This window comes from Nerophis lumbriciformis, linkage group LG04 (assembly GCF_033978685.3).
Source record: "Nerophis lumbriciformis linkage group LG04, RoL_Nlum_v2.1, whole genome shotgun sequence".
Taxonomy (NCBI): Eukaryota; Metazoa; Chordata; class Actinopteri; order Syngnathiformes; family Syngnathidae; genus Nerophis; species Nerophis lumbriciformis.
This window is the reverse complement of record NC_084551.2, coordinates 21,026,333-21,043,182: the sequence shown is the minus strand read 5'-3', so window position 1 is coordinate 21,043,182 and position 16,850 is coordinate 21,026,333.

The window sequence follows — 16,850 nt, the reverse complement described above, 5'->3', positions numbered from 1 at the left end:
GGTCCAATTTGTTATATATTCTAACAAAGTGCAGATTGGATTTTAACCTATTTAAAACATGTCATCAAAATTCTAAAACTAATCTTAATCAGGAAAAATTACTAATGATGTTCCATAAATTATTTTTTTAATTTTTTCAAAAAGATTCGAATTAGCTAGTTTTCTCTTCTTTTTTTCAGTTGAATTTTGAATTTTAAAAAGTCGAGATTGAAGATTTACTATGTTTCAAAATTAAATTTTCATTTTTTTCGTGTTTTCTCCTCTTTTAAACCGTTCAATAATTGTTTTTTTCATCATTTATTCTCTACAAAAAACCTTCCGTAAAAGGAAAAAAATGTACGACGGAATGACAGACAGAAATACCCATTTTTTTATATATATAGATTTATTTATTTAGCTATTCTTGTTTAAATCACACTTACATGTAACTTACAAATGACAATATGTATATATATATATATATAAACACTTCAAATGTAAAGTGTTTTTTGTGTTTAATATAAATGAACTCTGACCTAGTATAGTTCATATTGATATTTATCTGTTTCTGTATATATTTATTGTGAGAAATCATTAAGATGATCAGTGTTTCCAAAAAGATAAATATAATTAATTATTAATAATAACATAGAGTTAAAGGTAAATTGAGCAAATTGACTATTTCCGGCAATTTATTTAAGTGTGTATAAAAATGGTAGCCCTTCGCATTAATCAGTACCCAAGAAGTAGCTCTTGGTTTCAAAAAGGTTGGTGACCCCTGACCTAGATGAATAAGAACATCCATACACTAAAACAATAATAATTTCAAATGAAATATTTATTACAACAAATACAAGGTGTGTCATTGTAATGTTCTCTGAGTATTAGTTGATCTAAAAGTAGTTCTATATTTTACGTTTACCCCTTGTCTGACCTCCTTGCCCCACACCGTGAAGTAGCTAAACAGATAACAGACTGTAGTTTAAGATCAGGAATAAAGACACCACCATTTGCTGTGGGTGTGGCCCATAAAAAAATTCATTCCACTGCACATCCGCTTCACAAACAGTTTTCATATGTTACGAGTTGAGCGTAGACAGAGCATTATACTACACCTTATTCAGTCCTATTCCATTCCACGAATGCCAAGATAAAGCAAATGTGCTGTGCGTTATCTTGTCATGCTACAGTGGTACCAAAGTCAAGACCTCAGTTTGCTCGCCTGCTGCCTTCTCATGTGGTCCGTGACGGCTCTAACAGTGGTCTGATTAACAACAGCTGTAAGGGCGAATGGGACCTTGAAAGGCAATGGGATTCAGGAGAATACATATATGTGATCAGTCGAAGTCATCTTGCCTGATACAATTGCAACCGCTGAACACAATGAGGCGATGCAGTCTGCCAAAACAGCTTTGCATGTTTGAATATCGGCATCTGTTAAACCATGATATCAGTAAGTGGGTGTTTCTTGATGAAAATGCAAACCTAAACTGTTTGTACAAGAGCAGGCAAGTTTTCTTAGACGCACCTGCCCTATTTCAAACTGTTTTTGGCTTGTTCATGGATAGACTTGTGAAATAAAATGGCATGCCAGATTTAGTTTGATATGAAAGGTTTGTAGCTATGTCGAGAGGTGCAACCATCCTCTATCCAAGTGTTAAACGTCGAGGGTCTGATATACTAAGATCCAAAATAACACACACTAAATAACATGTGCAAACTATAGAATTGTGTGTAGAAATAATGGGTGTGTTGCAGGTGATAAGTGCAAAAGTTGTGCATATCGCCCTATTTAAATTAGGTTTGTGTCGGCTGTCACCATGGAGACACTCATTTACTGCACAGCTATATGCTCCAACAGTAATCCATCCATCCATTTTCTACCGCTTATTCCCTTTGGGGTCGCGGAGGGTGCTGGAGCCTATCTCAGTCTATCTGTGTTGGCCCTGCGATGAGGTGGCGACTTGTCCAGGGTGTACCCCGCCTTCCGCCCAACAGTAATGATAATATTAATTTTATAAACCTTGACATTTAATACATGTCCCCCCCATCATCATTCTCACTATTATCACTACCCTCTCGGCGTGTAAAAATGTAATTTCATGTTGCAAATACGATAAAGGAACGATATTAGTTTATCTAGACCAGTGGTTCTTAACCTGGGTTCGAGCGAACCCTAGGGGTTCAGTGAGTCGGGCTCAGGGGTTCGGCGGAGGTCAAGACACACCCGACTCATCCTGTAAATAAAAACTTCTCCCTATCGGCGTATTACAGATACGGCAACAGCAGAAGTCACACTGATTTGCAGGTGTATAATTTGTTGTGATTTTATGCACTGTGTTGGTTTTGTTCTTTGAACAAGGTGATGTTCATGCACGGTTCATTTTGTGCACCAGTAATAAAACATGGTAACACTTTAGTATGGGGAACATATTCACCAATAATGAGTTGCTTATTAACATGCAAATTAGTAACATATGTTCTCTTTACTAGTCATTATTAAGTACTTATTAATGCCTTATTCGGCATGGCCTTATTATAACCCTAACCCTCTAACCCTTGCCCTAACCTTATAACCCTAACCCTAACCAAATAACTCTAAATTAAGTCTTTGTTACTTAGAATATGTTCCCTTAGTGTCCAAAAAACTCTAAATTAAGTCCAGCCTTTGACTGAATTTTTTTACTCTTCCCCCTTTTCCCAATATCACCTTTTTCCCACCTTTTTTAAGGAGCGCCGTAAGTGGCTGAGCCGTTGGCAGTCCCGTCTCGTCTCCCGGTAACGTATGTCTGCTCTTAGTGGGACTGTGCCGAAAATGTAATTTCAGTTCTTATGTGTCTTGTACATGTTAAAGAATGGACGATAATAAAGCATCCTGAATCCTGTTACTTAGAATATGTTCCCCATACTAAAGTGTTACCAAAAACATATAACTTTATCTTGAATTTAAAAAAAAACATTTTATTTTTCACTAAAGAAGGGTTCGGTGAATGCCCATATGACACTGGTGGGGTTCGGTACCTCCAACAAGGTTAAGAACCACTGATCTAGAACCATATGATCTGACACAATTTAGTGATTTGATACTGATTTTTGTAACTTTTTAGCAAAGAGCGAGCACCCGATTAAGAACATCTTTGTCTTTGCAAAAGCCTAAGTGTTTCCACACAATGGATCGCAATGGTGGCTTGGTAATTTTTCTTTCGCCCGCTTCTCTTACGATGTCCACCAAAGTCTGTGGCGATGGCGTCACAGACGGGCGACAGACTCGCGTAACATTTAACGTCTTTATTTATTTAAAAGTGCTAAAAACAACTTTATATAAAGTCTGTCATTCTTAAAGGCAGTGTTTTCTTTTCTAGTATCCATAACATCAATTAATTACCATTTAAAACGATGTTAGATTGACATCTTCTGGGAGGCCAACTAGTAGAGCACAGATAAATATATTTGTGAAGTGAAGTGAATTATATTTATATAGCGCTTTTTCTCTAGTGACTCAAAGCGCTTTTACATAGTGAAACCCAATATCTAAGTTACATTTAAACCAGTGTGGGTGGCACTGGGAGCAGGTGGGTAAAGTGTCTTGCCCAAGGACACAACGGCAGTGACTCAGATGGCAGAAACTGGGATCGAACCTGGAACCCTCAAGTTGCTGGCACGGCCACTCTACCAACCGAGCTATACCACCCCAATATTTGAATCTTAGGAATATAAATCAATCTATCGATCTATCTCTACTACCTTCCCACCTCTTTTCGATTACTGTGGGCCAAAGTCCAGCCAAAAGACTCTGACCAAAGAGAGGCAGCAGGGTTGATCCTAACTGTCTCTCCCAGCAATGAGGGCTGATGCTGGGATTTGAACTGTGTTGGTGCAGGCGGGGCGGCCACGTATGCTGTATTGATGGGGATGTTAGAATGTAGAGAGGAACGTTTGGCTTTCTTGGTTGCTTTGTTGGGTCTGCTCCTGTCTCTGGCCATGCTCCCCCCACCCCAGCAGACGATGGCGTGGAACACCGCAGAGGCCACCACAGTGTATATGTTTGTTTTTGTTGTTGTTGTTGTTTTACTTTTGTGGCTATGTGTAGAAGTGGCTGGTTGTATCAGCTCTGCTCTTTTAATGTCTTTATTGTAATTTGTGTTCTTTTATGTTTCCCTCTTACACAAATGTTTATGTTTGCTATGGCAATGAGTTTTGTTGTTTTTGGCCTCAGTCTGGACCCCCTCTCCAGAGGCCCAGACTTAGAATGATTTTTTTTTTCTCACCCCCTTCCCCAGCGTTTACCTGTTTCTCACCTTTTTTGTAAGGGGCGCCAGAAGTTGGCAGACCCTGTTCTGTCTCCCTGTAATGTTTGTCTGATCTTGAATGGGATTGTGCTGAAAATCTTAATTTCCCCTTTGGGGATTATTAAAGTATTTCTGATTCTGATTCTGATTATGTTATAGGAAAGTATAAGCCTGGTAAATATTATAATAATGAAGAATGTAAAATGATGGGATAAAGGAAGGAAGAGAGGTAGTGAAGTACTAGACTGGTGTAAACATGACTTTATTGTGTGGTCGAACTTCAAAACAGATTTGGAAATGGAAACTATCAGGGCTGACATATCTGGCATAACTTCACCCTCTCCAAGGTGGATGAAGACGGAACGCAAATCCCAAATCTTACAAATGGAGAAACACTTACTCACTAGTTTGATGTAGCTTTTACTGGGATCAGCAAGTAAACACAAACGTCATTGAGATGCTCACTGGTCACGACAAATCTCATATATAAAATTCAACTGCAGATCTGCAATTAATTAACACATTTTATTACAGTGGAATCTCAATTTAGAATCTTTATTGGTTCTTGAACAGGGTATATAACTAGAAAAAAGGTATCAAACTAGAAACAATGTAAACATAACTAATGGGTTCCAGCCTCAACAAAAGTAATTATTTTTGTAAATGTTTGTACACATTGAACTTTGAATTAAACATAATGAGGGGGTGATCGATGAACGTTGCATTTATTAACAAAGTCAAAACAACAACAACAACAACTCGAACTGTCCTCAATTGTAGCCGTATTGTAGCCGTTCTGCCAATAGGCACACACACTGACAATTGTCCTGTGTTTTATATATATATATATATATATATATATATATATATATATATATATATATATATATATATATATATATATATATATATATATATATATATATATTTATATCCATGCATTCATTTTTTTACCGTTAGTCTCTTTCGGAAGAGGATAAAATACAATCCCAAATAAGATCCCAAACCATATGTTTTATCCAAAAGTCATAGCTGGGAAGATCTTTGATGTCTTCTGACACTTGCAATTGAGACCTGGTGCTGTTTGACATGATAATGAGTGTAAAAGATGAGAAGTGAATCAAACTAACTAGCACGGGACCCTTTCTATCCCCAGGTGCAGCACCTATTCTGTTTCAGACGGCGGTCATTGTCACCCCCCAATGAGGGCCAAAGCGATGAAGAGAAGGATGAAGCGACCAGAGGACAGGAGCCTTCAGCGCCTCTTTGCTTTGACAATGGGATGACTCTGGCTGGCTAAACGATGGGATTGTGCTTGGAGGGTCAGGTTTGGGAGTACACACACACACACACACACACACACACACACACACACACACACAGATCTCTTCTCACCTGCTTTAACCTTATACTGACCCCAGCCAGTATCTGGTTCCCTTGTCCACAAGGGCTGTCCTCATCCTTCATCACAACCTAGTGTCCAGTTATTAGATGACTGTTATATATATATATATATATATATATATATATATATATATATATATATATATATATATATGAGATAGGCTCCAGCACCCACCCCACGATCCCGAACGGGACAAGCGGTAGAAAATGGATGGATGGATATACTGTATATATATATATATAGATAGATATATATATATATATATATATATATATATATATATATATATATATATATATATATATATACTGTATATATATAGATATATATATATATATATATATATAATATAATATAATACATATAATAAATGTGTATATGTATATATATATATATATATATATATATATATATATATATATATATATATAATATAATATAATACATATAATAAATGTGTATATATATATATATATATATATATATATATATATATATATATATATATATATATATATAGTAGGGGTTTTGGAAAAAATCGATTTGAATTTGAAACGTGATTCTCACGTTGTGTGATTCAGAATCGATTCTCATTTTTTAAAAATCGATGTTTTATTTATTTATTTATTTATTTATAATTTTTTTTTTTTTTAATTAATCAATCAAAACAATACACAGCAAGACCATAACAATACAATACAATTCCAAAACCAAACCCGACCCAGCAACACTCAGAACTGCAATAAACAGAGCAATTGAGAGGAGACACAAACACGACACAGAACAAACCAAAAGTAGTGAAACAAAAATGAATATTATCAACAACAGTATCAATATTAGTTACAATTTCAACATAGCAGTGATTAAAAATCCCTCATTGACATTATCATTAGACATTTATAAAAATAAAAATAAAAGAACAATAGTGTCACAGTGGCTTACACTTGCATCGCATCTCATAAGCTTGACAACACACTGTGACCAATATTTTCACAAAGATAAAATAAGTGATATTTTTGGTTCATTTAATAGTTAAAACAAATTTACATTATTGCAATCAGTTGATAAAACATTGTCCTTTACAATTATAAAAGCTTTTTACAAAAATCTACTACTCTGCTTGCATGTCAGCAGACTGGGGTGGATCCTGCTGAAATCCTATGTATTGAATGAATAGAGAATTGTTTTGAATCAGGAAAAAAAATTTTTTGAATCGAGAATCGTGTTGAATTGAAAAAAAATTGATTTTGAATCGAATCGTGACCCCAAGAATCGATATTGAATCAAATCGTGGGACACCCAAAAAGATTCACAGCCCTAATATATATATATATGTATATCCATCCATCCATTTTCTACCGCTTATTCCCTTTTGGGGTCGCGGGGGGCGCTGGAGCCTATCTCAGCTACAATCGGGCGGAAGGCGGGGTACACCCTGGACAAGTCGCTACCTCATCGCAGGGCCAACACAGATAGACAGACAACATTCACACTCATATTCACACACTAGGGACCATTTAGTGTTGCCAATCAACCTATCCCCAGGCGCATGTTTTTGGAAGTGGGAGGAAGTCGGAGTACCCGGAGGGAACTCACGCAGTCACGGGGAGAACATGCAAACTCCACACAGAAAGATCCCGAGCCCGGGATTGAACCCAAGACTACTCAGGACCTTCGTATTGTGAGGCAGATGCACTAACCCCTCTTTCACCGTGCTGCCCATATATATATATATATATATATATATATATATATATATATATATATATATATATATATATATATATATATATATATATATATATATATATACATACGCACATAAATAAATACTGTATATATATATATGTATATGTATATAGATACAGTATATGTATATATACATGTATAGATATACATGTGTGTATGTATGTATATATATCTGTGTGTGTGTGTATGTATATGTATATATATATATATATATATATATATATATATATATATATATATATATATATATATATATATATTTATATATATATATATATATATATATATATATATATATAATCAACAAAATCAACAAAGTTGGTAATAAATATAATATAAGAAATATTCCAAAAAGATAGTTTTTTTGTTGAAGAGTTGTACATTTTAATTGATTAACCTCCAGGAATGTTTATGGTGATTGCACCGTAATTTAATAAAGTTATCTAAAGTTTAGACTATCTTTGAATCTCAGTAAAACTAAAATAATGCTATTGAGTAGAAGAGAAAGTCAGGAGGCGGAGTACATATTGAAAGGGTAAAAGAAAACACATTTTTAGGTGTAATAATAGATGACAAAATTAACTGGAAACCTCATGTAAAAATATACAACATAAAGTAATAAATAAATGATAAATGGGTTGTACTTGTATAGCGCTTTTCTACCTTCAAGGTACTCAAAGCGCTTTGACACTACTTCCACATTTACCCATTCACACACACATTCACACACTGATGGAGGGAGCTGCCATGCAAGGCGCTAACCAGCACCCATCAGGAGCAAGGGTGAAGTGTCTTGCTCAGGACACAACGGACATGACGAGGTTTGTACTAGGTGGGGATTGAACCAGGGACCCTCGGGTCGCGCACGGCCATTCTTCCACTGCGCCACAAGAAACACATCAATTATGAATAAAGCAAAATATATTCTGTATCAAAAAGCACTCCATATCCTCTACTGCTCGCTAGTGTTACCATATATATAAAATATGGGGAAACAACTACAAATGTGCGCTTCATTCATTAACCGTGTTACAAAAATGATCAGTTAGAATAATACATGATGTTGGATATAAAGTTGAAGTTGGTCGATGGGTATTCGCCTCCATAGCTACAGCAGCAGTTTATCCTTAAGGCTGAAATATGCAAAATAAATACAATCTCAAAATCCTCCAAAAACAAACAGCTTAGTGTCAGCAAAGTCACATACAGCAGAGCTCTGATCGGTTGGCTTTTTTAATGCGTAATTTCCAGATTTTCCTCCCTTCCCGTCCTTTGCCTCGACTCGTTAAGGGGGTCGCACTGCCCATCTTTGCGAATGCCTTCTTCTCCGGTTTTGGAGCAATTATGGACAAAAGATGTGACGGATGTTTCAAAATAATTAGTTTCAGCTTCAACAGCAATGTTGAACTTGCTTCAGTTGCCATTGTTTACTACTACCACACACAGGAAGCTCGAAGCTAGTGAACAAGTGTTACTCACTCAGGAAAACACTGCCCTCTAACGTTTTGGAAGATATTTGGCAAGTCCAGCTTCTCCATATTTTCATGGATACATGTCTGCCATTTAGTTAATATTTTAAAAGTATGGTGCAAACGAGCAGTAGTACGAACTGTCTCACTAAGTCGGCAACAAGGGCCAGTAGGTTTCTGATCATGTATTGCTTTAATCATCTACTTCTTCCTAGTATTCCCTGTCACACTCACAAAACAAAGTTATTTTGATTGCATGCTATAAGCTATAAAAAAAAAAAGCCAAAGTCAAAATAACCGGAAATTGAGCTATGTGATTGTGAAGCAGCACACCTAATAGAGGTAGAGCCGGGGTGTGGATAACGGAGAGAAAAAGCTGATTTGCTCTCTCTGGTGGGCAATAGAGTCTCATTTGTCAACCATTACAAGTTTGGAATCAATGCACTGACTTGATTTATAGTTTATTTAAAAACGATTGGATACCTCATACATGTAGTGGCAGCACTTTTCAATATAGCTGTTCAAGGTTAAATATGCCCTATGTGTGTGTAGTTAAAGCCTAAGGTGTGGATTTATAAGTGCATCCTAAAAGCCTTTTTAAGAGATAGAAAATCCAGGGTATAAAACATATTTATGCTTGCCAATAAAATTTGATGATATGTTGGACACCAAGTTAAAAGAAACAGCCTGCTCTTCATTGAGTGAGACATAAGGAGAAATACTACATTTGCAAACAAACAGGACCTGATATACTAAGATTTAAATACTACACGCTAAACAGCATGTGCAAACTACAAAATTGTGTGAACCATTAGTGGAAGTTTTGCGTGTGATCTAGTAAATAATACAAGACAAACTCTACAATTAATAACTGCTGCCCGCCGCCATATTTAAATGAGGTTTTTGTATGTACTATGGGGTTTCCACTCATTTACTGTGCATTCATGTTATCATGCTCCTACCTGTGGCGTTGTGTTATGTTTTGAAACATTCACTAGTTTTTACGGGCATCTTAGAAGCAGTCCTGCAGTGCATCTACAACATAATACACTTTTTAGCACGCTGAAGGTGCGTCCTGGCAGACGCTGGCACTAACTTAGACTTAGACTTCCTTTTATTGTCATTCAAATTTTAACTTTACAGTACAGATAAGAACACCATTTTGTTGCATTAGCTCGTTGTAGTGCAGGATAAAAGAGCAATAAGGTGCAGATATAAATAAATAGATTACTGTACATATAAATATATTGCACTTTTGCATATGCATCCAGTTTATGGATGCATGTTATTTTGTCTTTATATTCCAGCGAGTTAATTGAGGGGATTATTAAGATGTGTTCAAGAGTCTTATGGCCTGAGGGAAGAAGCTGTTACAGAACCTGGAGGTTCTGCTACGGAGGCTGCGGAACCTCTTTCTAGAGTCCAGCAGTGAAAACAGTCCTTGCTGGGGGTGGGAAGAGTCTCTACAAATTTTCTGAGCCCTGGTCAGGCAGCGGCTTTTTGTGAGCGTGTGTTGTAATGTTCCAGAAAATTCATATTACTAGATGTTTTCTACTTATAAATGAAAAAAACAAATGCTATTAAAACATCAGCAGACACCAAAACGCATTAGATCAAATTTGTTTAAATCAGCCCCTTAAGTCATTCAACAGCTATAAAATTAAATATTGATATTGCTCAATAGACAGTAAGTCTGAAATTGTTATTTTTCACAGTGCATATATGTGGACAAGCATACATAGGACGGAGCTGCAACGTGATCGGCTCATTTTTCACAGCCATTTCTTCAAAACCGCCGGTTTGCTCGCACATTTCAGACGTGCTATATAGAGACGCAAAACATCATCCGCAGAACAGTTTTAGTCTTTATAAATCACACTGCTGTTACAAGAAATCACTTGGATTAGTGTTATCAAGTGACTGATGAGGAGAGTAAAGTGCGTCCTTCACCTTTACACGACACCCATCTATCCACCATTGTAACTGGAGTAAACCACAGCCAGAGTGTGTGTTTGTCTCTGTGTCCTGACAGAGACATCCATGGTTTGGACTACTTAGCCCATCCTATCATCAAAGCTCACAGGTGAGAGCATTGTGGGCCCTGACTTCTCATATTACCCTTTCAACTCTGGGACGGTGCAGACATCAAAGAAAACATACATGCACACACATACATACAGTACGTGCACACAAAGTTAGCAGGTATAAAACATGAACAAGGTTATTGCATTTTACAGGAGGTAAAAATATGGATGTTGGTCCTCCATGTACACTTTTGCGGAAAGAAGAGTGTTGTGTCCAGTCATCCAAAAACATGTTCCTGTCTCATATCTGTTCCAGTTCTTCCCACAGGTATTTAATGGGGTTCCCCAAACTGTTCCCACATAGTTAGGGGCCTTCAATTCATCACATATTTTGAAGAGTTAACAGAGGTGTCTAACCCAACCTCTATTGATCTTTGAATTGATGAAAGGTCTCAATATCCAGGGCATAAACACTGTATACAGTGGTTTAGGGCCACAAAGACAGTTCAGTTTCAAACATGCATAAGATACAATGTATTGCATCACATATTTCCAGTTGTTTCATTACAGCACGTCCGAAAAGGAGTAGGAAGAAGCAGCGCTTATTTAATCCTACCATTTTCATATCATTGCAATTTTATCTAATTTCCTTGTTCTCTGTTTGTAACAGAACAGTGAAAAAATAAGTCATACATAAATAATACACCATAAGTAAGTAACCATATAATAAATACATAAATAATCATTATCTCAACAAAAAAAAAGGTTCAAGATGTTCATCATAATTATTCTTTCGTGTACTTTGTGAACACTTGTAGTTTGAACAGTCTCTTAAACTGAATCACATTGGTGCTTTGTTTGATTTCTTTACTTAATCCATTCCATAATGTAATTCCACATACAGATATGCTAAAGGTTGTAAGTGTTGTCCGCGCATACAAATGTTTCGAATTAGATTTCCCTCTAAGGTTATATTGCTCCTCTTTTGTTGAGAAGATCTGTAGTACATTCTTGGGTAGCAGGTTATAGTTTGCTCTGTACATAATTTTACACCAAATTACACCAAATTGTTGAATTTCAATAATTGTGATTTAATAAATAAAAGGTTTGTATGTTCTCTATATCCAACATTATGTATTATTCTAATTGATCTTTTTTGTAACACAGTTAGTGAATGAAGCGCACATTTGTAGTTGTTGCCCCATATTTCTACACAATAACTCAGATATGGTAACACTAGCGAGCTGTAGAGAATATGAAGTGATTTTTAGTCCAGAACATATTTTGCTTAATTTATTATTGACGGGTTTCTTGCTACTTTATGTTATATATTTTTACTTGAAAAATGTGTTTTCTTTTACCCTTTCAGTATGTGCTGTCTATAGTGTCATTAAAGTCCTCAACTGATTCAAGATCTGTAATATTTTCCTCCAGATTTGGTCAAATGTTCACAAAGTACTTATTGAAGCTTTCAACTACTTCGTTCTTGTCATGTTTGTATATTTCTGTCTGAGAACTATTTACGAGCACTTAGCACTTTGAGGCCCCATGTTGCTCTCATATTTTTTTTGTTTTGGTCTAATAATTGACTGTGATATTCTTTCCTACCTGTTCATAGTAAGCACGTTAGCTTGTTCTTATACGTTTTGTACTTGTTTTCTGCTTTTGTAGCTCTCTGTGTTATGAATGTTCTGTATAATGTATTCCACTTGTTGCAATCATTTTTCAGTCCTTTTGTCATCTATGGTTGATTTTCGTTCTGTCCATATTCTTCAAAATGTATTTGTATTGTCATGAATGTTCCTCTTCTTGTAGTTGCACTCATACACTATAAAAACTGGCAGATGATCACTGATATCGGATATTAGAAGACCACTTCTGGTATTATTATAAAAAATCATTAGTAAAAATATTTTGTCCTGAGATTATGCGTGGTATTGTGATTTTAGGATATTAACTCAGGCTATACACTGTGTCAATAAAGTCATCTATGGACTTTTGTTTTGTTAGGGTTCAAGAGGTCAATGTTGAAGTCTCCACATAAGAAAGTTATTATTTAGTAAAAGTTGCCTTAATCCAGTTCTCAAACATATCAATGTTTGACTTCAGTGATCTATATATACAACTGATCACTACATTTTTGTTTTTTTCATGACATATTTCAATGGTTATACATTCTAAGATATTATCAATAGTTAATGACATATTTTTTACCACTTTATAGTTTAGGTTCTTCATCACGTACACAGCTACTCCACCTCTGTTCTTGTTGGTTCTGTTGATATAATTTAGTTCATATCCTTCCAGGTCAAAATCCATTCCTTTTTTAGCATCTATCCATGTTTCTGAGATAGCGATAACTTTGAAGGGTTTGTTGAATTGTTCCAAAAAATGCTTCACATTGTTGTAGTTTGCATACAAACCACTGCTGTTTAAATCGATTTTCGAGTTTGTTATTGATTTTAATGTTTCCGTTTTATTGTTTGTCTGTATAATAAAAACAATTATTACTGGTATGAAAGAAAAAAATTGTATCTGGATCTATATCCTTATTTAATTCCAGACTAGTGTGATCTATGCTGCTGAAGGTTTTCAGTTCCATACATTCCTATTCACCAAACTTTTGTATTGCCCTATGAATGTCTATAAGTGTAGATGAATGTGCACTTGAGTAAAGATCTTCTTGTTCGGTGATCCCTTGGAGCGTTGTAATTTTGTAGTTGAATGTCGATGTTTGATTTCCGTCAGACTCCATTATCGTTGTTGTTAGTGTAGTTGCTGGCAGTTCTAATATTCGTCCAGCTCTTTGATGTGTTTGACAACCAGGACTCTTGCTTGTGGACCTCCAATCAGCGTTATGTAGATTTTGCAGTTGGCACTCCAAGTTCCCTGAATTTTCCGTTTCCTCAAATCGGCTGCTTTCTTGGTGATTTCAGCATTGCGTTTAGTGAGTTGCTCGTTCCTGTACACATTTGTACCCTTCAGCTTTTTTCGCTGTCAGCAATGCCATTTTGGATTCTCTGTTGACAAGCTTCACGATGGTGACTGGCGTGGTGGTGTTGCCTCTTCTATTCAGCGAGATGCACGCATCAATGGTGTTGATATTGACATAATTTCCCTTTGATTGCAGAAAGTTTACCACTTGTTGCTCTGTTGAAGCAATGTCCATGTCGTCTTGTTCTCCTCTATTGTCAACTGCTCTTGCGTAGGATCAAGGATTGATGTGTAGCCCATCAAGAATGATGTTATTCTGTCGTGTAAACTGATCGACTTCTTCTTTGATGTTTTCCAAAACACTGATTGGTGATATTTTGTGGTCTGGCATTGAGCTGTTGTCTCAATGCAGCCATCTCCTCCCTGAAGTTGTTCAAATCAGTGTTATTTAGTTGCAACTGTTGCCGCAATGTTTCTATTTGCACTTTAATGTTCTCCACAACACTGCTGTTGTCCCAATGGTTGTTGTCTTGCTGCTTGGCATTCCACTGCTGGCGCGATGTTGCATTCTCCTCTTTCAGCTTCTCCAACTCCTGTTTTAATGCTTGGCCTTCTTCACAGAGAATCTTCATTTCTTCTCTGAACTTTCTAAATTCCATCATATCATTACGAAATGATTTTCTGTTTTTGATAATCTGTTCTTGGAGATCTGCAACATCTTTTTGCACACCATTGATAATCTGTTCTTGTCAACATTGCTTTGTGTCTTATTTATATTGTTTTGTAGAGTTTCTACTAACTCTTTTAAGTCCGGTTCCACCTCTGGTAGCGGTGTATTATCCCCGTTGACGACTTCTTGTCGTGCTCTTGGTTGCTCGGCAGCGAAGTAAAGCCGTGGGTGTTGTTTGGCTTCTGCGGCAAGCGGCATCTCTATGGTGTTTTTTTTTGTTTTTTTCTCGTGTATTGCACCAGCCAGCCAGAGCTGTGTCAGGCTTGTAGATCACTTGTGTGGTCAGAAGCGTTTAAGATATGTCCAACTCCTTCGGTTTTGTTGTTTCGCTTTGGGTTGCTAGGCAACGGCTTCGCGCTAGCATTTAACTTGTTAGCCCACAACTTTTCGGCACCTTTGGTTCTCTTACTTTATCGAATCTGTGCACAGTTGAAGTCGAATATGTTAGCAAGCTGTCTTGTAGCTGTGATTACAATCAGTAGTGGTCAAAATTGGTCATTTCAGTAGCTGAACATGGTGTGTGCTCTTTTGGGACTGAATTACTTAATGGATACAATTACACTCTGTCTCTGCTAAACTTTTATTCAGCAGTGAGTGAACATGTCCTTTGTAATACTTTTGGTTCGGATTAGCAGCATTGTGGCCCCGTTCATTCAAAAGCCCATCCATCCATGACACATTTACGACCATATTTCTTATACAACCGTACTATTTGAGTTTCTATTGTAGCCGAACCTTTTCTCCAAAAATATTTCTGAATTACATTGGGGGTTTTTTTTCATAGTTTTTGCCCATTTATTGTGTTTTATTTACTTTTTTATAATTAATACCAAAGCGGCATAACAGTTTTGAATTGGCTTCATAAGAGGCCGTATCAAACACTTTATTTTTGCCCTTTAACTTATCAACGTATTTGTTTACCTTTTCTTATAAACTTTGGACATTATCTGGAATATAAACACATGACTATTGAACATATTGGATTGAACTGAATTGTACTTGTCAATGTAATTTTTTTTGTTTATTGTTCATATGTGATTTATAGTAAAAACAAATATTTACATAACTTGTAAAATATTAATCAATTATTTCTTAATATATCTAGTAATAAACATACTTAAACTGGATTTTTCTGTTTGTCTTTAATACACACAGTCAGGCTCCTCGAGCCAAATCTACTTCTGGTTGCTCAGAATAACACAGTAAACCCTTGTTTATCCCTGTTAATTGGTTGTTAATTGGCCTAGTTTTTAATACATTTCTATGAAGTATATATTTTTAATTAGAAATTGAATATTTTTTTAGCTGGAGTATAAAAATCTGTTAACGACTTTCTAAATGGGGTTTTTACATTTATAAAAGCCATTTAGAAATAACACCCACATAGTAACCTTTACAAGCCACAAACTTTGCAGCGGGATGTGGCGAGGGACAGCTGTATTATTAATTAATAATCATTATTATTATTATTGTTAAAGTGGGGCCACAAACAAAATGTTGTTTAGGGCCACAAAATGCCAAGGGCCCTAAACAGCCTTGCATGCACAACCGTATAACAATAAGTGACTTTTCAGCCTCCAGTATCTCTTTAAACCGTGGTCATCGTCTTTGTCACCTTGACCTTACTGTGACACACCTTCCTCAGAGTACATCTGTGTCTTGTAATCATCCGCGGAATATAGCATAAAGGTCTCCTTCCTGATGCAGGCTTATAAAACTAGCTATTCATGCTTAGGTTGGGCCATTACTCATCCCTCATCTGGCTTATGTGGGGATCCTGGGGAGATACCAGTAATGACCTGCCAACTCTTTAGACCCATCTTTGACTGCTTTCCTCTCCTGGACGAGCATGAAGCAGACCTGTCAGGCCCTGTTAGCAAGAAAGCGGGGGTAGGCCAGGTGCTTCATAGCAGAAGCCAGAGCAGGCTTGACACCCGACTTGTAGGCGAGAGGAACACCGGACTCCAAACTTCAAGATGTGGAACAAACTGCTTTCCAAAAGGCAACTCCGTACTGTATTCAGGGTCTGATTTACTAAAAGTTTGCATGAATGCAAAGATAATCTATTAAACCTGTGCACCGACAATTGTATCTGTTAAAGGGGAACATTATCACAATTTCAGAATGGTTAAAACCATTAAAAATCAGTTCCCAGTGGCTTATTATATTTTTCGAAGTTTTTTTCAAAATTTTACCCATCACGCAATATCCCTAAAAAAAGCTTCAAAGGGCCTGATTTTAACCATCGTTATAAACACCCGTCCATTTTCC